Source organism: Colius striatus, chromosome 16, assembly GCF_028858725.1.
Source record: "Colius striatus isolate bColStr4 chromosome 16, bColStr4.1.hap1, whole genome shotgun sequence".
Classification (NCBI taxonomy): Eukaryota; Metazoa; Chordata; class Aves; order Coliiformes; family Coliidae; genus Colius; species Colius striatus.
In genome coordinates, this window is record NC_084774.1 from 4287074 (window position 1) to 4308682 (window position 21609).

The 21609-nt window shown below is 47.2% G+C and overlaps 1 protein-coding gene across 2 annotated transcripts in view; it reads left to right on the top strand.

Annotated features, from left to right (window-relative positions):
• TOX2 (TOX high mobility group box family member 2) overlaps positions 1-21609 on the top strand; it is a 159271-nt gene that overhangs the window by 72155 nt on the left and 65507 nt on the right. The window lies entirely within an intron of this gene.

The following is a 21609-nucleotide window of genomic DNA, read 5'->3' on the forward strand; positions in this document are numbered from 1 at the left end:
CGACAGTGTGCAATTACTTGGACGTAACATGTTCTCATGTTGGTTGTTCCCTGACCTACCAGGGCAGGTGAACTTGGAGGAGTTTCTAACAGTTTGGTTGCTCCTGAAAGTGCAGCAGGTTGCTCGTGGTGACCACTGCCTCAGATCTGGGTTTGCTGGAAGAAACCAGGAGACCATACACATGGTTGTGCAATACCTTAGGGGGAAAAAATCCTTAGGAGGATCCTTCTTGAGTCCTGTCATAGCAAAGACTGTGCAACAGAGTGGTGGAGGAAAACTCACAGCCCACCATGAAACTGTTCTTCATGCAATTTCTGCTTGAGTCCACTAATGAACTTCTTCTAAGGAGTCTTTTTGATCTGTATATATGAATAAACTTGTATTTGTTTTAACTTTGAGGAGATATGTCTTGAGACTTTCATAATCTATTGATTGTGGCTATTGACTGGCTTGATGTATTGCTCACGGGACAGGATGATAGTCAGGTAATGGTCACTGTTAGAGAAAATCACTGATATAAGTAGAAGGGTATTAAAAAGGGGGAACCTGTGCCCCAGGCATGGAGAGCTCTGATGCTCTGGAATTTCCAGCAGCCTTGTGCTCCTTGGGTTTCAATCTTTTGCCCCTGTACAGCACCCTTGTCTCTTATGATCTATATAGTCTGTATAATCTCTTATAGTCTGTGTTGTTGAAGTCTAGAGTCAATCATAACAGGGACAGAGTACTCCTTCAAGTAAAAATCTGATTGCTCCCCCATCTCCCTACAATGACAAATGCAAATAGCGCTAGAAGATATAGATAAATAGATAGAGAAGGCCCCTAGACAAGTGAAGTGAGAGCTTTATACAGACTCAGAGCTGAAAGAGAGGATTAAGCAGAGTTTGGCAGTGCAGTGGAAGCTGGGAGTGTGTGCTGCAGCAGGCACCCATGCTAAGATACAGATTTTGCTCATTCCCTGCTGTTCTTTGAGTAATACTGTATCATTTCATATGTTGTGCTAGAGAATAAGAAATAAAGGGAAGACATTGATAGATATTAAAAGCCTTTCTTTGAAGACGACTCAGGAAGAACCTCATGTACTATTTTAGAATGAACAATAGGGTGTTACATGTCCTTTATTATAATCAGCAGCTAATGGAAGCCCTCCCAGGTGGGGTTTTGGAGGTGAGCACAACTACAGCTGATGATCCAGCCTCGTGAATTTTGCATGAACCCTTACATGACAGTGAAATTTTTGAAAGCTGCAGTCAGGAAGAGATTCCTGTAACTTGGTCATAGCAAGAGAAGCTTCTGTGGCTGATGGAAGGTCAGCTGTAATGCTTAAAATAATCATGATAAAAAGTCTTGGTCTTGCAAGCAGAAGGAACATCATCTTCAACCCTTGATCTCAAAGAAATCCTGAGTTGTTAACGATAGGATGTCTGAAAAACAGCCACCAAGCTTCACAGAGTGAAAGGTTAATGCAACCGAGCAGTTCTTAGGCCAAAATGCACAGTCTGTGTTCCTATTGCATTTAGGCTGGGGGGAAAAAAAGAAATAACATCTTATACAATTGAAGATATCTGTCAGGTAACACAGAGTGCATCACAGGGACAGGAAACACCAAAACTGTCGTGGTGGTTGAATTGAATGTGTAAACATACCATCAAGGAACTGAGATTCCTGAATAGATTCAGGTTTAAGGGCAAAGGCAGGAGAGAGAAGGAGATGATGGATGTGTGGTAGCAGTGATCAGAAAGCAGAGGAATTGCACACACTGGTTGACAGCCTGAGGACCACCGCTCCCCTGGGTGACCACAGACAGCATTGTCCTTGGGTCAGACTGAGCAGGACTCTTTCCTTCTCTTTCCCAAGCCTTTCCTAGGTTTTCTGGGATCTGAATCAGCCTAGAGATTGGGTTTCGCCCAATGGTAAAGAGCACCTGTATTAAGCAGCATGCCTGATGGTAGCCCTCGGTCTGTGAGGTGTGTGATCAAAGTGTGCACAAGGACCTTCAGAGAGAGCTCTGGTTTCTTTTGCAGTGAGGAAGTCTGTAAGCAGTGAACACGTTTAAGAAGAAGAAACCAATCAATTAAGGCCAGGTTGGATGGGACTTTGAGCAATCTAGTGGAAGATGTCCCTGCCCATGGCAGGGGGATTAAACTAGTTGATCACAGAATCACAGAATGGTGGAGGCTGGAAGGGCCCTGCAGAGCTCCTCCAGCCCAAGCCCCTGCTAAAGCAGGTTCCCATGGCTCAGGGGGCACAGGAACGTGTCCAGGTGGGGTTGGAAACCTCCTGAGAAGGAGCCTCCACACCCTCCCTGGGCAGCCTGGGCCAGGACTCCCTCACCTCAACAGTAGAAAGAGTTTTTCCTTATGTTTAAGTGGAACTTATTGTGTTCCAGCTTGTGCCTGTTACCCCTTGTCCTGTCACTGGTCACCACAGAATGCAGACTGTCCTCATCTTCTCAACACTTGCCCTTTGGGTATTGATAAGCATTGATGAGGGACTCCTTCAGCCTTCTCTTCCCCAGGCTGAACAGCCCCAGGGCCTGCAGCCTTTCCTCCTCACACACATGTTCCATCCCCTCAGCATCTGGGTAGCCCTGCCTCTCTGCAGCAGTTCCATGTCTCTCTTGAGCTGGGGAGCTCAGTACTGGACACAGGACTCCAGATGAGCCTCACCAGGGCAGAGGAGATGGGGAGGAGAAACCTCCCTTGACCTACTGATGCCCCCTAGGATGCCATTGGCCTCTTGCCCATGAAAGCACATTGCTGCTCATGTTCATTTTGCTGCTCACCAGACCTCCCAGGTCCCTCTCCCAGAACTGCTCTCCAGAAAGTCACCCCCAGCCTGTAACTGATACATAGAGGTGCAAGTCCCTTCCAAACCATCTATGATTCTGTGATTCAATGAGGGAGAGTGGTACTGGACCAGAAGCAGCACAGCTGCAGCCCATGGTCCAACTTTCCAGGGGCTGGGAATACCAATATACAACAGCCCCCAGGTTGGGGTACCTGGGGGCTGGAAGAGAGAGAGGGTGGCAGCTGGATTATGTGTATCCCACTAAGAAATGGCATTTGCTGCTGCTGTGTCTTGATCCAAAGTTTTACACATAGAAAATATTGATACCAAGGTGAGTTCTGATAGAGGGCTGGACATGGGTGTTTCATGGCACTGAAATGCTATGATGCCCACAAGTGGGGCTGAAGGAAATGTGGACCTGAGAAATGCTAGAAATGTTCCCTGAGTGCTGGAGGATGAAGGAAATGGGGTAACTGTGACTGCTTCAAAGCACTGTGGGGCACAGCTGAGGTCCAGTCAGACTCAGTAACACAGAGAACCTGCTGGTGTGCATGGTGACTCCTGTGGCATAAAAGGACACATGGGCTGGCTGTCCAGCAATGTTGATGAGCTTGTAAATGAGCAATAAAACATAGAAGAAGGTGGTATGCACTATCCTTTAGCCAACAAAGTGTCACTTTGTCAAAGATTTCTCACTGTGCTCAACACTGCTGTAAGATGACTGCATGTTGTGGCCCAGGGCAAGACCCCTACATATGGGGCAACCTGGAGCAGCTCTGGTGGGAGCAGATCACCTTTGAGGCATAAGTTAATGTGGTGCTGATGTGTGCTTAAACTCCCAGACACTACCTCTGTGGTCAGCTACTGCTGCTACCAGGAGGGTGCTGGGCTGTCCTGGAGTGGAAGCTGTCACTTCAGACAAATGCAATCCCAGAGCTTTTATGCACAAGCTGTTTCTGCCTTCAGATCCTTCAGCTCCTTGCACTGTGCTAATTCCTCACTGCTTGTCTCCTGAATTACCCACTGTGACACAGTGTGATTGGGAGCCAGGTCTTTACATGCTAACAATTGATGTTGAGCTCTGATAATGTGATAACATCACTATCACTTTGCTCTGACGAGGGAGAGGGGTTTTTTTTGCTGCCTGCTCCTAGGGAGTTGGTTTTGGCTCCTGCAGAGACTGAGACCTCTGGGGAGTGGCTTTGGAAAACTGTGTTTATTTGTGGAAGTTTAACACTGTGAGCTGCAGGAATATGGAAAAAAAACCCCAAACCAATAGCCTGTTGCTTGTGGGATTTCCTTTCCCAACTGATTGATTGCTTCTTCTCTTCTAATTGGAGTCTTAGCCTGAGCTGGTGTTTGGGTCTGCTGTCACAACAGAGTGATTAAGTGAGGAGCCATTAACTTCCAGCAGGAAAGTGCTGTTTCCCACTTCAGAGTTTAGATGAAGGCCTGTGCAGAAAGGAAGACCCCTCTGTAGCCTCCTCCAGCTGCAGAATGAGCCCTTCTCTCCATGTGGGCTCTGCAGATGTCCTTGAGTGCGTTGCAAGGTTGGGCCCCACTCCAGCCCCACCATGGCCTGACCTGCTCAGCAGAGCATCTCAGGGCTCTACAGGTGCTGGAGGATAATGAGGGGTTTGTATTCCATGCAACCATCCAGCTCCCTATGCTCAGAGTCAGACATTCACTCCAATTCCTACTCACTCTTGCAGCTGGGTAGAGCAGTGGGCCCAAACTGGTGTCCAGCAGTGCTCTGCAGCTTAACTGTGAGTGTGAAATGGTGCCTGGCCCCTTGCTGCTCTAACAAAGGGATGGGACCTCATGGGGAGCCAGCACATGAGAATGGGCTTGGTGCCTGCATGCAACAGGTCAGTTTCATTAGCTCTTCTGCTCCAGAATTTGTTCAGTAGACCCCTTGGCATCCCCCTTCTCAAAGTATGAGTGTGCAGCTGGCAGGTAGCCAGGCAGGGGAGTAGGGGTGCCATGGATAACCTGGGCAGCGGAGTGTGTGTTGTATGTACCCAGGAGAGGAACATGTGCTGCAAGTACAGGGAGCATTATAGGATCGTTTTGGTTGGAAAAACTCCTGAAGCTCCTGGAGTCCAAGCCCTCCCCTCACCCTGCCAAGCCCACCATTAACCCATGGCCCTCAGCACCTCAGCTCCACGGCTGAGGAGGGCCATGTGTGGTTCTGCTCCTTTGGTGTAGCCTTTCTCTATCAGGTGATGCACCAGGCCAGGCTGATCAGAGCTATGATGAGAACCAAAAATCAGAGGCAGTTGAGGATGCTCTAACCAGAGATATGCTCTGGCACTAGACCCAGCTGAAGTACCACTATCGGAGCAGTCTTATCTCCTGCCAGCAGGTGAAAGGTGCCAAAGCTGACCCTGAGCTCAGCATTTGGCCCACGTGCCAGTCCCTCCTATTGTGGTTCTGCCAAGGACCATGCTGGGTTTCACTCATCAATGACAATGCTCTTGTGATCATTAGCCTCTGAGCAAGCCTGAATTACATTTATCTCAAAGTAGGAAATCCATCAGCAGCCATCAAAAGTGCCTGAGCTGATGCTGTATAGCTCAGGTCTATACATCCATGTACGCTGTAAAGGGCAAAATATGACTGGGCTTTTATTACTTTAATTAAAACATGAGTGAAGAGTATGAGATTCATATTAAATTGTATTTTCCTGGCTGCTGTGTGAAGGAGCTAACTGATCTGATTGCCATGAAGATTACCAACTATCAAAGTGAAAAAGAGCTTTTTGCAAGTATTTCATATTAAACCTTCAAACATAACACTTTAAGAATAATTATAGTTGTATTACTGGAAAATGATTCATGAATTCTGAATAAATATAAGACCCTTAAAGGGAAATGTTCCAAGACCACAGTTTTCGTTCCAATCTGATGAAATTTAGTATCATTTTGCAGCTGGAGAATAAAATGAAAAAATATATATACATAGACTGTATTGAGTATATGTCAGACTCAACTAATGAGATTTTTTTTCATCAACTCTGAGCACGCACCCAGACAAATGGAATAGCCATTCTCATTTTCTGTAATAGAAAACACCGAAAGAGAAGGCAAGGAAAGGATCTGGCTGCTCACAAGTCTTTATTCTACCCTGGATTGTTAAATAATATATTTTAAGTTCTTGTATCTCGGCTGCAGAATGTTTGAACTGACGGTAATGGGGATGTAAGAGAAAAGAGCGAGCTGCAAAAGAAAAAGGAAAGGAGTGAGGAAGGGTTAGGATTGGGAATTTTATTGGTATTCCCAGTGGGCTGTAATAAAGATACTTTTCACACAATACAGTGAATGTTTACAGCAGACAATTTAGTTTCCTTCCAACAATTATGAGAGAAATTGAATCTCAGGAAATGTTCGTTTTCTCTAATTTTAGACATAACAATAAAGATACCCCTGAAAGTTTATTAAGGAGGGGGGAAAAAAAAAAGAAAGAAGACATCAGTCTCTGGAAGACAATTTAGCCAATTTATTTTAAGAATTCCAGATGACTTCTAAACAAAACCAGACACCTACATGGCCCTGAGGCGGCTGCTCCCCACACCGGGCTCGAAGCCGGAGGCTGCTTTTCCCTCGAGGAGCTGGATTTTTCCCAGGCTTCAGCACTTCCTAGTGCATTTTGGAAGCAAATCCCCCTAAGATGCCTGTTCACACCGTGGGTCTGGCTGGAGGAGGATGCCTGTCACTTTTGCAAGCAGAGAGGGCACAAGGTGGTAGCAGATGGTGCTGTTCTGTGTGCAGGTCAGGCTACTGCAAGCCTGGGAGTCTGCGCTGGCATCAAGAGGAGGGTGAATGGTCCTCACCTGCCCACCTCTCATCCCAGGGCATGTTTCCCTACCCTGAACACAAGACAGGGCACCATCATTATTTCCATAAAGAGTACCAAAGCTGTTAGAAGCCCCGTTTCATAAAACCAGCAGGATGTTTCGCCCACCTGAGTGTTGGAGAGTGGAAAGCATCGTGTTTCTGTGTGACCATTCACGTGCCTTCGTGCGGGTGCAGTTAACATTGCTGCTCGTGCACACATGGTGTTTGATTCACCCCCCTGCCCAAGCACAGAGCTCTGTGTGCACTCACATGTGGGTGTGCATGCACAAAGAAGCAGTCACCAAAACACTGAGCACTCAGTGTAAGGTTTTCCAAAGAAGATTGCTCGTGAAATGTCAAGAGAGGAGCTGCAGGGAAGAGATGGAAATTATTGGGCACTTGAATGCGACCTCAGAAATGAATTGATGATGCTCACATAGAGATGCTGGGGATTAAACAAGGAAAGCCAGTCTGTAAAATGTGGAAAACTCTGAAGCTATGGTGTTTAATTTTTGAAACACTGTGATTTGAACATGCAGTGTTCAGTTCTGCTTGCCCTGGTTTCCAGGCTTGTGCATCAAGGATTACTGCAACATCCGTGGCAGAAATACTTTCTCTCTTTTACTTGTGCCTCTTGTGCAATCTTGGCTGCCCACTCCTGCCTCACTCTGTTCCAGCCTGGAAAGAGATTCCTGTTATTTGATGTCAAGAATACAGGCAGGAAGAGAAATGCTGAAAGCTGATGCAGCTTAGTTTGCAGCCAAGCCTCTCTAGTAATATTCCTTGAAAGGATCTGTCACATTTTGATCATATTTGGGCCTAGACCGGGGTGATGCTTTTTTGGCAACACCAAGAAGGACTCGAGGCACCCAGTTTGGTACCAGGATTAGCAACAGAAGCACTCGACTCCTATTTCCACAGGTTTCTGGAAACGTCTAGGCTTTCCTTGGGCTTGGATTTGAAATATGATAGCTGAAGCCCTTGAGTACACTGAGCAAATGTGAATTTTTTTACCACAGGGCCAATGTTTTGGTTTTGTTACCTGCACCCCTGCTGTGCTCAGAGCCCCCCCCACCTCTCCATTAGTTTCTCATTTTGGCATCTCCACTTCTGCTCCTTTCCCTTGGAACAACTTAGGTGCTACCTGGCATGTTGTAAACTGGTAAAAAACCTGGGAAACCTCTCCAGCTGTTTAATGAATGACATGTTTTAGCTGGTTTGGCCTCCAGATAGCTGGAGCTGGTTTTCTTTGAGTGCATCTGCTAATGGAATGCCTCAGGCCTTGCATGCTGGGCTGGGTCCTTTGTGGTCATGAGATGAAGGTCATACTGGTGTTGATGTGAGTCCTCTTGCACCTTCATATCCTCTGCAAAGTTCTTCTCTGTGTCAACAAAAGCTGCCCATTACCTCTAGAGCTGCCAGTCACTACAACTGTCCTTTCTCACTGCCAGTGTTGGAGGTGATCACTGCTAGAGGCTCCTGTCTCTGACCAGTGTCCTGGCATCCTGACTGTCCTTCAAGATGGAGAGTTGTCATTACTGTAGGCAAACATTGCTATTTTGATTGTTAATTTGATGGTTTTCCTTTTGGCCTTCCTCCTGAAAGGATGGCACCTACTCTAGCTATTAGTTTTGTCTGGGTTCCTTAATGCTTAAAAAGGTATTTGATGAGTACATGTGATCTAGGACATAGATGAGCCCCTCACAGCAATGTGTACGTTCCTGCCTTCTTCTCTGCCATACATTACCCTGTTTTTATTAAAGAAAGAAAAGTCTTTTCAATTTTTAAAGATAAAATCAGTTTGTTTCACAAAATTCACATATTGGAAGCTTCAGGCTGAGATTCTCCCACCTACACTGGGGGTTTGGATACTTGGCCATGCACCACATTACAGTTCTTACCATTTTGTCTTGAGTCTCTCGGTGCTTGCTGCCTCCCCCAACAGCCTGGCACCTTTGTGCTCTTGTGACATGACAGTTTCTTCTTTGGGTGAGTGAGTAAAAGAAGAACATTCCTGCAGTGGTTGCTGCAGAGGAAGGTTTGTGATTGTGGCACTCAGAAGCTCAGTAACAGCCCAGGAGGCAGAGAGAGATCCCTCGTGACTGTCTTGGCATCTCACGGACTGGGGGGACTGGCACGTTGATGAGTTTTGTGTATTTAGGGTCTGCGAGGCGTCAGGCACCACCATCCCATACGGAATCTGTAACATCTCCCTTGACCAGCCAAAAGCAGGTCATGCTTAGCTGCAGACAGACATTGCCTGCACTGGCTTTGGAGGCAGCACTCACCCAAACCCAGTCACTGAGGTGGAAATCGGGTAGATGCTCTTGCCAGGTGAACCTGCTTTAGCCAGAGGGATTGGACTAGATGATCTTTAGAGGTCACTTCCAACCCTTACCATTATGTGATCTCAGGATTTCCTTTGGCAAAGCTGCCTTGGAGGTATCTGGCTTTGGCACTTCTCCTGAGTGCCAGAGCCAGATTCTGGGGCTGAGGGTCTTTGGGAGAACGTAGGAGGCTGATTTATTGCCCTGGTGATTTCAGTTAATTTCCTTTTCCCATTTCGGCAACTTCCTGGCAATCTGAAATGTTTTGTAGTGGGCAGATGGGTAAAGGATTTCAAGCTCCTCCTGGGGATAAAGAGGAGAGAGGGGAGGGAACAAGGTGGCATCTTACAAAGCATTGATATGTTCCTAATTTTAGTGAAATAGAATTTAAAGCAAAAGGTAAGCAGCACCTCAGCTGTTGAGGTGACAGGCGCCTAGGAAGCGCTGAATAAATACATAAAACATATTTGCTGAAGGCATTTGTCGTTGGAAGTTTAAACATTAAACATGCCTGCTTCCTCTGATACCATAATAAAGCAGGGATGTTCAAAGAGCCATTAGTGGTGCTCTGACTACAGCTTTACATCTTCACTGGATGTATGAAGGAAGCTGCATTATATCAGCAATGCCTCAGTGGGTTTTGCCCCCAGAAGGGAAAGCAAACGAATTCTGGGAAGGATTTCAGCACGGGCTGGGGCTTCTTTTGTGGTGTGTTTCCCCTCTAGTATTGATGGACGGGGATGTTGTGGTATCGTTCCCTTGTGAAATGCTGGGGCAGGTCCATGAGAGGCAGGAGCTCTGCCATTGCCTGGTATCCCCAGGCTTAGAAAAAGCTGGCTCAGAGCCTGATGAGACAAATAAACAGGTTTGTGTATTTAGTTTTTTAAATTACAGGATAAGGGGGAACACAGATACTCAATCCATTAAGAAATAACTAGGTGGGTGATTCACTACCATTTGTGTAAATGGCACTAACTCTGGTCTGCCTGCACAATTTATTAATACTTCATGGGAAGGGGAAAAAAAAAGAAAGAATTATTTTAATCTCATAATGGATGATGAGCTGTGAAATTGCTTCTGCAGCAGCTGGGCGCCCTGGGGGAGGTGCTAGATTGCACCACATTATGCAAGCTCTCCCCACATCTCTGCCTTCCTTGTGCTAATCAGGCACGTCAGATCTGGGTGATGGGGGTGGGGGGTGCCTCTGACTCTGTTGGGTTTGGCTACCTTTTCTTTTTCTTTCTTTTTTTAATATCTGTAGTTTTCTTGTCAATTTGCTTTGGGGTCCCAAGTGTGACTTTGGAAGTGTGTGGACTCAAACCTGAGTGTGCTTGTGGTGAGCAATGCTTCAGAGGTCCTGCCCAGATCCCTGCTGCTGGCCTGGCTCACAGCTTTAACTAGAAATTTAGTAAATGTAAATGGGCTGACCCAGTTTGTGATTTCACTTGGCTGATACCTTCACTTTGTAGAGCTGTTACTGCTGAAAAGCAGCTTTGCTTTGCTCTGCCTTCGTAGGTTTGGACTGGGACCAGGAGCAGAATAGAATCATAGAATCATTTTGGTTGGAAAAGACCTTAAAATCATCAAGTCCAACCACTCACCTCACACTGCCAAGCCCATCACTAAACCTTATCCAGTACTGACAGTCCAAGTGCTGAGAAGTTTCAGCTGTGTGATAAAAAGAAGGGGAAGGGGCTGGAGCACAAGGATGCTGGGGAGAGGCTGAGGGAATGGGGGTGTTGAGCCTGGAGAAGAGGAGGCTGAGGGCAGACAGGAGCTGACACTCCCTGACAGGAGGCTGCAGGGAGCTGGAGTTGATCTCTTCTCCCAAGTAAGGAGTGATGGGACAAGAGGAAACAGCCTCAAGTTGCCCCAGGGGAGGCTGAGGTTGGAGCTGAGGCAGAGGTTTTTCCCTGAGAGGGGTGTCAGCCCCTGTGCCAGGCTGCCCAGGGAGCTGGGGGAGTGCCCAGCCCTGGAGGGATCCCAAAGCCGTGGAGCTGAGGTGCTGAGGGCCAGGGGTTAGTGCTGGGCTGGGCAGGGTGAGGGGAGGGCTGGGACTGCAGCAGCTTCAAGGGCTTCTCCAACCAACACAATTCCATGATTCTGTGACCATGCAGAATTTATGAATTTGAAAATTCCTCTTTGCTGATGAGAGAAAAAAAAAACCCTAAATAAAAATTGGGGTACAGGTGGGAGAAAACAAAGACTTCAGTCAAAGTGGGTTTTGTTGCCGTTGTGGCTTTGCTGGATGACCTTGCTGCAGACCTCCAGGTACAACAGTGTTTGCCACAATACCTCCAGGTACCACTGAGTACGACTCTGCCAGCCAAGTGTGATGGGCTAGGACATAAACTCTGAGATAAACCTCTGAAAAACTTGCTACAAAGCATCCAGACAGTGTGGCACAGAGGCTTTTTTTTATCCCTTACTCTCACACCTTCAGTTTTGAGCATAAAGGAAATACTCTCTGAGATGAAAACTGAACGGGGACAAGTACGGTACAGGAGGCAGTTTCCTTCCTGCTCTGGGTCCTTCTGGCCCCCCTGAATTAATTTCTTAGAGTGCCTTTTACTAATTCTTCTTTGCCTGCACTCCATTACTGTTTTCAGGCCACCTTATCTCTTGACCTGCTTACAGTGCATTATGCATCATTGTATAATGTACCCTTGGCTCGCCACGAAGTACCAGATCTGTACAGCCCAACAATGAGTTTGTGTGAAGTGCTCTCACTGCGCCAGTTCAGTATGCCATGAGACAAACAGGCAATTATGTGCAATCTGAACTCCTCAAATAATTCCCAGAAATGCATGATATTCTTGAGTAGAAGATCATCAGATTCCTTGTATTTGCTTCCAGGCGAGGTACTAGGAAAGGAAAGGGTTTGTCTGGCCCAGTCAGTCTAGTTTGAGATCCCCATTGGCTCCCATCTCACTGGATGTACGTTTTCAATACATTTTGAAAACAGGCAAAAATCATTATGAACAGTTTGAAGGAGGCTGATTGTGAGACAGATGACAGAGCCCTGGCCCAGGCTGCTCAGGGAGGGTGTGGAGGCTCCTTCTCAGGAGGTTTCCAAACGCGCCTGGACACATTCCTGTGTGACTTGATCTAGGTGAGACCTGCTTTAGTAGGGGGTTGGACTGGATGATCTCTAAAGATTCCTTCCAGCCCCTACCATTCTGTGATTCTGTGACAGAGGCCACACTTGCTCAACATGGAGCACATCTCGTAGCTTTCCCTGCAGCACTACCACATTTGCTTTGAAAGACTGGGGAAGAATGGCCACACAAACAGGCCATGAAATGAAACAGTTCTCTTGCTGATGTGCATGGGCAATGAAACTATAGGTGAAACTAAATATCACTGCAGGTGCTCCAGGAACAACTACACATCAAACATGCCTTACAGTCCTGGCCCTGCTTATGAAGGTACAACAAAGGGTTCCGGGAGCTCTGGTTATTGCTGAAGTTTGCACTGAACACTTCTGAAAACACTGTCAGCAGACTTTGAGCCTTAAAATCCCATCTGCTTATTTGGAAGTTGAAAGTCTTTGTTATAGGGACATGGTGTTGCTGTAGAGTTCAGCATGCAGACCTGGAGAAGGGCTGGGGGGGTGTCCAGATGTAACATTTCTGTGTGTGCCATGATGTGAACACCCCAGTATGGATTAGGACAGCATTGGGCAGAGAAGGGTGATGCCTGGAGATGCTCTGTCTCATGAAAATGGCATTTCAGGAAGCAGCAACAGCAAGTCTGTGAAGCAGTCGTTTTGGACACATTTTCTAAGGAACTTGGGGAACATCAGTAGAGATTGATGGCAAAAGCTTAACAGAGACAGAAGGAGGGGGGAGGATGATAAAACCAGATGAGGCAGGTGAAAGGGAGGGATCAGTTGTTCTGTTCTCTGAGGAGCTTCCATAATTCTTTGTTGAGGATTTTTATACCTCCCCCCAAATGCTGGCTGGTGTTGGCCATTTGTTAGGTCAGGACACTGACAAACTGCTGGTCTGATTGCTTAAGTGTATTTTGAGTTCTTGGAAGGACAACTTGTGGTCGTGGATTTCCACTTCTCTTTGCATGTGATTTTGAGAGCTTTTTCCTCCAGGATGTACTTGGTGGCATGAGAAGGTGGATCTGGAGGAACAGTTGTTCCAGCAGTTTAAAGCGGAGCTTTGTTTTGGGACGTGCTGTGGCTCTGACAGAGCCCTTCCCTGCACTCTCCTACCAGCCAGTTCCTGCCTTGCAATGAAAGGAGGAAAGGCTGAGGTATCTGAGGTGGATTACATTTTTTTTCCTCTTTATTCCTAGAGGTAACTACTTCCAAAACCCAATTTTTGTCTGTGTCACTGAGGAATTAGAGGACTGTCTCTCTCTCTCTTCCCTCAGAAGGATAAACACACCATTACTAATCCTTTATATACCATTGCATGCTGCACCGCTGTTTCCATCCATGTATATCTGCCTTTATGGTAACTATAACCTTTTCTTGAACCAGAGATTTTCCTGAACAAGAAGAGGCCTTTGGGATATGTGTGAGCTTTCCTGGATACATTTTTAATAAACACAATGATCTGACTGCGAGTCCATTACCTATCCCCTGTTTGTTCCATGAGATAGTCATTTCCATGCCTGCAAAAAAAAACCCCCTCCACTAACTCATAGGGAAACCAAAGGAAGAATGACAACCAGGACAGAATTGGGGATGTGTTGTGGTAAACCAGTCCATCTTCAGCATCATGCACTGTAGCTGTATCTATTGTCTGTAAATAATGGCCTTGAAAAGATATTAAATCTTTAGGGAAAAAAAAATCAAACCTAATTGTAACTATATTTTTGTTTTCCATTTTGGTTTATGTACAGTAGATGACTTTTGCAGAGACATTTTTATTCCAGGCAAATGACAGGCCAACAAGAAGCCATAATTGCACTGATTTTTAGAAGTGCCTGCATTACCACAGATCTGATGTACTGCAAGGCATGAATCAGAAAAATTCTATTAAAAAATCTCTTGAATGGCTGACACAGGAGTATTATCCACGATGATTAATTTGACTTGGTCATTATGAACACAGACAAGTCTGACGAAATTGCATTTCATTCCCCACTGAATTCATAAAATCACTGTACACATAATAAGAAGTTATAGTTCTCTGCTATCCACTATTCTTGACAGGATTCCAGTTCTGGATAAGATACTGATTTAAAAAAAATCCACCCAAAGAATTGGAGGAATAGAGGAAGTTGGAAGCCTTTTCAAAAGCCCGTGATGGGGCTGATTTATCTTGCTATAAATTGTTCGTAGAAGTCTGTTATTTTTAGCTCCTCTGGATGAAGTGGTGATGCAGGTTAAACGCAGCTTGGCCCATACAAAAACTGACTGTAAGCTTTTATGTACATTGAAGGGAATGCAGCAGAATCACATGCAATGTGTTTGACATCATGAATCCCAAGGACTCTTGTTGGGCTGTACCTGAGGGCATGGGGCAGAGACTGTCACCACTGGTACAGAGTCATAGTTTTGGTTGGAAAAGCCCTTGAAGCTGCTGCAGTCCCAGCCCTCCCCTCACCCTGCCCAGCCCAGCACTAACCCCTGGCCCTCAGCACCTCAGCTCCACGGCTTTGGGATCCCTCCAGGGCTGGGCACTCCCCCAGCTCCCTGGGCAGCCTGGCACAGGGGCTGACACCCCTCTCAGGGAAACGGTTCTGCCTCAGCTCCAACCTCAACCTCCCCTGGGGCAACTTGAGGCCATTTCTTCTTATCCTATCACTCCTTACTTGGGAGAAGAGACCAACCCCTACCTCACTGCAGCCTTTTGTCAGGGAGTGTCAGAGAATGCTCCTGTCTCCCCTCAGCCTCCTCTTCTCCAGGCTGAACACCTCCAGGTCTCTCAGCCTCTAGCCCTTTCTCCCGCTCTGGTGTCCAGCTCTGGCCACACTTCAGCTCCTCAGTGTATTTATTTATTATATACAATATTTATTTATTTATTTATACAATATTTATTGTAGTGAGAGGTCCAAACTGAACATGGTATTTGTGATGCCTCTGTTCAGCCACAGCCACAAGCAAGTCCTTACCCAGACTGTATCTTGGGGATTGCCCATTATACAGATGATTGTTACTAATTGGTGCCTTTTTCTTCATTTCACACCCATATCATCAAGGTTCCAATGGACAGGTTAAGGCCAGAGTCCCAGGAGTTTTGTTTCTGGCTTCAGTAGCATTAAAATCACAAAAAAACACCCCATCCTTCTCTGATGAACAGCAAAATTGGGTGCATGCCTTCTAAAACCTCATATCTGTGAGTGAACTGAGATTTCCCGTTGCCTCTGAATATTGCTGGCTGGTTCCCTTCCCAGTCCCCATCCTGCTGAGCACCACAGCACCACATCACAGCCATTCCATTCCCACTGTAGCAACTGGCCAAGCTGATCAAAGGTTTTTTAGGGCAAGCAAGAACGTTTAGGCCCCTTGTATCTCCCCTCCATGCGTGTGTGGTTTGACAAAACTTGTAGAAAAGGGACTTTGTGCTATCAAATTTGGTTGAAACCAGCCAGCAGGCTCAGCTTTGAGAAGACCCTTGCAGGGAGTTTGTGTCTACAGGACAAAATCAACTCTATGAAGTTCAAAGGGAAACATGCAACTCCATTCAAAGGCAAATGTGTTGCAGTGCTGTGGATGAGAGGTTGGCTTTTTGCTGTGGATCTGCATCAGAGCAATGCCTGCATGACAGGAGGGGATGGGGAGAAGTGGGGAAGGTGGAGGTGTGTGCCAGCTCTTTGAGGGAACCAGCATGTGCTCAGCATTTGAAAACCTGCTGCTACAGGTGTGGGGAGGAGAACAGAGGTAGCCCAGCTTTCCCACAGGTTGCCTGCTGCTCTGCTAAGCTCCCAGCCTCGCCGGCGTGGTGCCTGTTGCTGAGTATTGTGCAGACACTTCCAATGCACATTTGCATTCATGCAAGAACTCATTCCTCTCTTTTCAACCACATTCCCATAGTCAAAAACCTGAGCATGTGAAAATTAATGTAGAAGGGACTGGGAACACTTCAAAGACAGTTTGTAGATTGTATGTGACTGACTGCTAATAAATACTTCTTTACAGTATTTATCCAACTCTACCCAAGTAATTCATTGGCCCTGCTATTCGCACGCTGGATCTCTGCGTGTGAAGATGAGGCAAATCAATTTCCATTCCTAAGCCCCAGAGCTGCTGATGTGGAAAATCAGCACAGCTTCACTTCCTGGCAAGAGCCTTTGGGAACCATGGGTGCCAAAGCAGCCCTGCAGCATAGTCCCTTGGAGAAGTGGTGCCAAAGCGGTCTGCACCTCTGCCCACCACCCCCAGGCCACCCCACAGCAGACCCAGGCCATTTCTCTTGCTGGCCCCGGTGTATTTCTCTGGGATTTGCTATGTCCAAGTGACTTCCACCTTCTCCTGCCAGCTGAACCATCATTTCTGTCCCAGTGGCTTCACTGCTTTGTGCTGAACAGAGAACTTTTGTGGTATTCCTCTGTGCAGAAACATAGAGAAACCCATCTGTCACAAATCTGATGATGACTGTGCTGAGTGATTTCAGTAGTGGGAGGACAAGTTCAGGGGCTTTAGGGAGATGTGGGGCAGCTTGCCTTCATTAAGCTTTGAGATTCACTTTTGCATTGTGTTTGGACTCTTTTCCTCTTTATATAATCCAAGAACTCTCCACTTGGCGTGTCCTGCAGCTGGTGGGAACACTGGCACATGGGGAATCCTTTTATGTGTGCATAAGAGAAACAGGGAAAGTCTCTGTATGACAAAGCCATGTGCTTCAGACCTGATCTAATGCATCATCCAGATTTGGTACAATGGGTATCCCACAAGCCAACTGGTTGTTTTTCTGCAGCCCCTGCCCCAAACTGTGCAGGTAGAGCTTGTGGGAGAGGAGAGGAGAGGAGAGGAGAGGAGAGGAGAGGAGAGGAGAGGAGAGGAGAGGAGAGGAGAGGAGAGGAGAGGAGTGGAGAGGAGAGGAGAGGAGAGGAGAGGAGAGGAGAGGAGAGGAGAGGAGAGGAGAGGAGAGGAGAGGAGAGGAGAGGAGAGGAGAGGAGAGCCCAGCTGGGAGCAGGGGACTGCCATTGCTGCTTGTGGGATGGTGTGGGCACCCTACAACCTCTGTGTCCTGCCTGCCCTTTAATGCACACTGGGAACTCAAGGTGTACCCTTGGTCATACCTCTCAGCCTCACAAATAGCCAAGTTTTCCTCACTTTGAAGACTTGCCAGGCTGGTTTTGGTGTAGTTAGGCCCATCTAATCTTTCAAGTGTCTAGAGGTTCGCATTCATAGAGCAGTAAGCTCTTGTGTTAGCTGCATGAAAAACCTAGTTAACAGATGAGGGATGGTAGAGAGTCCATGGTGTTTTGTGTCATCTGGGTGATTAAGGTAGCATGGATCATGCCAGCCTACGTATTTCCTTGTACCTCACCTGGAATAAATGTTCTCTCCTAGGCTCATATTTACTGTTGAATGTCATTTGACAGGGCAAATATTTACCTGCAATAATACTGCAAATCTCTGTCCTCACTGTGAATAGTATTTCTCGGAATCAATGCCTGGCTGCAACTCCTGTATCCTTGCAGATAATCACACAGAACATGACTCAGGGGAGAACTGGGGTCACTGGACATTTCCATGTTGCTGAGGAGAATGGTTTCCCAGGGCCTTGGTCAAGTCCTCTGTGATTAATACCAATGTGCAGTGAGGAGTGGGTGCTGGCCAGCTGTGGACTGTTTTGTAAGGAAGGACAGTGTTTAACTCACCTTCCAAGAGGGGAAAGGCAGGAGAAAGCTGAAAGCTTAGTTTGTAGACGTGCTCAATATGTGTATCTCCCAACTGAGTCACCTGCACAGCAAGTTCATAGTGTCTTTTAAAACATGGCTGTGGGTTTAGAGTACAGGCAGCCTGGGAGATCTTTGCACATCGTCCCCATGACAGGGAGCAGCGTTGGCAGGGGATGTACTGGGGTCTCCAAGCCTCTCTAGAGCAGTGGTTGTGCAGCTGGGGTCACTGCAGTTCTGACAACAGGACCTTGCTGTGCAAGTCACCCCATGCTCTTGCAAGGCCTTCAGCAGCTCTGACTCTGCTCTTGAATGCAAAGAGCATGTCCCAAACCCTGTGCTTGTGAGCTACAAGGGAGCAGCCGGCAATGTGACTGCCTGTTCTGACTCCTCTTGGTCCTGGATGTGGCCTGGGTGTCACCTGGCTGGGAACCAGACCCTTTCTGCCCATTACAGACCCCTCCACATTTCCCCATGCCCAAGGTGCAGATTGAGGGAGCTGTGGCCCAGCAAGGCATGATGAAAGGATAGTGGGGAAGCTGTGTGACATGAGCATGGCAAGGTGGATGCATCTCATCATGAGCCCACATCGCCTCCCCTCCATCCCTCTGTCCTCTGGCCCTGACTCTGCAGGCCCAGGGAGAGGGTCTGCTGTTCCAACTTGGATTTCAAAAAGGAAAAATTGTTTTTAAATGTGATTTTGCTGCTGCTGGAGGTTGGCTGTACCTGCTGCAATGCCCCAGTACTGTGCTCAGGGCAGTTTGGTCCCTGCCTGCTGCCTGGCCCTGCAGCACAGCCCCTATAGCTGGGGCACAGAGATGCACAGGGGTCTGAAGGCAAGGAGGGAGACAGGGAACAGGCACTTTCCCCTCTCTGAGAGAGCTTGGCTCGGTCCTGCAGGCAGAAGCAGGGGTTTGCTGCTCCAAGCAGCACCCATCTGCCCTCCAGCATGAGCCGAGAGAGGGCTGGCAAGAAGAGGCTTGTTGTTTCAGCTGATTTCAGTGTTTTAATTTGAAGAGGAATAATGTGTAATCACAACAACTGTCATCTGTTTGACAGTGGAAAATCCTGGACCTTCCATGCTTTCTGTGTACTGTCACAGGCAGCCTTTCAGCAGAGCGAGCTGCTTTGCGTTCAGAGTCCTGGTGGGATGAATGGTTTTAGACCAGCTCACTAATCTAATTTGTAATGTATCCTTATAACATATAATTGGCTGTTTAATTTAATTCAAATTAACATAAGAATAGCAAATATAATCTGCAGCATAGCCCACATGGTGGTAGAAAGGAGTGTTGGGTGTCGCTGGCAAAGGGTTGGAGACGACGGCTGTTACACACGCGGCGTGAGACCACCCTTCACAGGGACAGAGACGTCAATAGGCACCATGTGTGACACTAAATCACCCCCTTTCCCTACCTTTCTGAGTGTCTGTCTGCCTCATCTCCCTCCTTTATCCTTCTAGTGATCTATTTAAAACATACATAGGATAAACGTGGCTTGCTCTGGGAAGTGGTTGGTAGCGATGGGGTGTAAAAGCTGGCAGGCGCCAAGGCTGATTATGTTGATTGGATATTGTCTAATCTGATTTTGATTGTGTACGGCTTTGATTGTAATTTTGATATGTCTGCACAATACTGCAGCTATTCAGAAAGCTTTGTGATTTAAACAGGTCTCTTTTTTTTCTCAATTTTCCCCTGGGCTGAACAGAACAGAGGCAGAAATGTGCAGGGGATGAGCAGGGCCACGGGGCTTTTGCACTCCATACTAAACCACCTCAAAGCCCTTCAGTGAGCTGCTCTGCAGCAACACAAGGAACTTGTAGCCTTGAAGAGAGCTTTAGGAAACTTTGAGTGGGTTTTACATAATTTAGTTAAGTACAGCAAAGCCACTTGCTTATATACCTGCTATCAAAATAAACCAGTTGGAGGAACAAGTTTGCTTTGCAATGATTTATTTAAATCCCTTTCCATAAAGCATGGAGTGAAATCCCCTTAAATAATTGGGAAGGAGTCAATGTACCTTGAGGAGTGTAGCCCAAACGGAAACCTGGCCACTAGACGTATTAAATGGGATCTATGTGTCTGCTGTGTGTACATCCTCTCAGCCCCCTGCCTTCCCTGGGTAATACCACAGCTAGACAGAAGCTGGTTAGAAAAATAGCTGGGCTTGAATTTCCCTCAAACAATGACTTGGTACAGAGCTATCTCAGCCTGGGCGCTGTCTCATGTTTCTTGCATACTCATATTTCCCCACCGCCAGCGGGAATGTCCGAGGCGAGGGGCCGGGTGGGATGTGCAGCACCTCTTTTCTCTGTCTCTTTTTGCAAGGGGACAAGGGCAAGCAAGAGGTGGGGGTTCAGCATAGCAGAGGATGTCCAGCTTACACCTTCTGTTTTGGGGTGAGGCAGAGGTGACCCCCTGCTCTGACACCCCACAGGGACACAAATCACTGATGTGCTCCCACTGGGAAACCTTCCACCTCACCACAGGCACCTCCTTGCTCCTGCTGCCTCTCCCACTGACTTCTGTCTTCCATGGGGTTTAGTTCATCTTATTCTGTTAAAGGGTTTCTCCCTGCAGTCTGGGGCAATGAGGGGCACGATTCCAAGTGTGAGCTGTGGGGCAATGGTTTAATAAAGCCAACAGTGCTTAGCTAGTTTTGCACACATATGAGGTTTTGCTCTTCAATCAGGTATTGAATCAAAACCCCACCATGAAACTAGGTGATCTGGGAAATTTAGCTTAAAATCCATGTGTATAATACTATGGCTAATCAGAATTTCATATGCTATAATAATATGTGAAACAGTGAATGTTTAGAATAAGCCTCCCCTGCCAGACACTCGTATTCTGCTTTGGTAATTAATAACTTTGGATAGATTCACAGTTACATTAGGAAGCAAATATGTTTTTGTCTGAAGTGAAAATGATTGCACAGGTGCAATAACATATTCTTTCTCCATATAAATTGGAACAGTTAGAAGTAAACAAGCTCTGGTTGTCACTTCTGTGCTGGAGTTACTGAGGAATCAACAAGAATTTTGTTCCCAAGTACTAATTATTTCTACAGAGCTCGTTCTCTTAAAAACTCTTGAAATTCCAAACTGTAGATACTGTAAGAGCTGAGGTGTGTGCCCAGAGAGGGACTTGGATGTAAAAGTGCAGCAGCTGGTTGGGAAATGGTTGTATGCTCTGTGAGCATAGCTCACCTGGCTACAGTCAAGGCAGGAGGTTTCTGCTGATTGTTTTGGAGAGCTGCAAATGTGCTGCAGTGTGGGAGAGGGGAGCAGTGAGGATGCCCCAGGCAGATCCAAGGTGTGTGAGGAGCTGTGGTGTCCCTGATCACACAGAATCTCAGAGTGGTGGGGGTGGGAAGGGCCCTGCAGAGCTCACCCAGCCCAACCCCTTGCTAAAGCAGGTTCCCCTGGCTCAGGGGGCACAGGAACGTGTCCAGGTGGGTTTGGAAACCTCCTGAGAAGGAGCCTCCACACCCTCCCTGGGCAGCCTGGGCCAGGGCTCCCTCACCTCAGCACCAAAGGAGTTTCTCCTTAAGTGGAACCTTTTGTGTTCCAGCTTTTGTCCATGACCCTTTGTCCTGTCACTGTCACCTCATCCTCCTGACATCTGCCTTTTTTATAAGCGTTGATGAGATCCCCCCTCAGGCTTCTCTTCTCTAGGCTGAACAGCCCCAGGTCCCGCAGCCTTTCCTCCTCAGCTTCTTGGTAGCCCTGTACTGGCCTCTCTCAAACAGTTCCCTGTCTCTGTTGAGCTGGGGAGCCCAGAACTGGACACAGGACTCCAGATGAGGCCTCAGCAGGGCAGAGCACTTGCTACCAGACAAGCCACACTTGC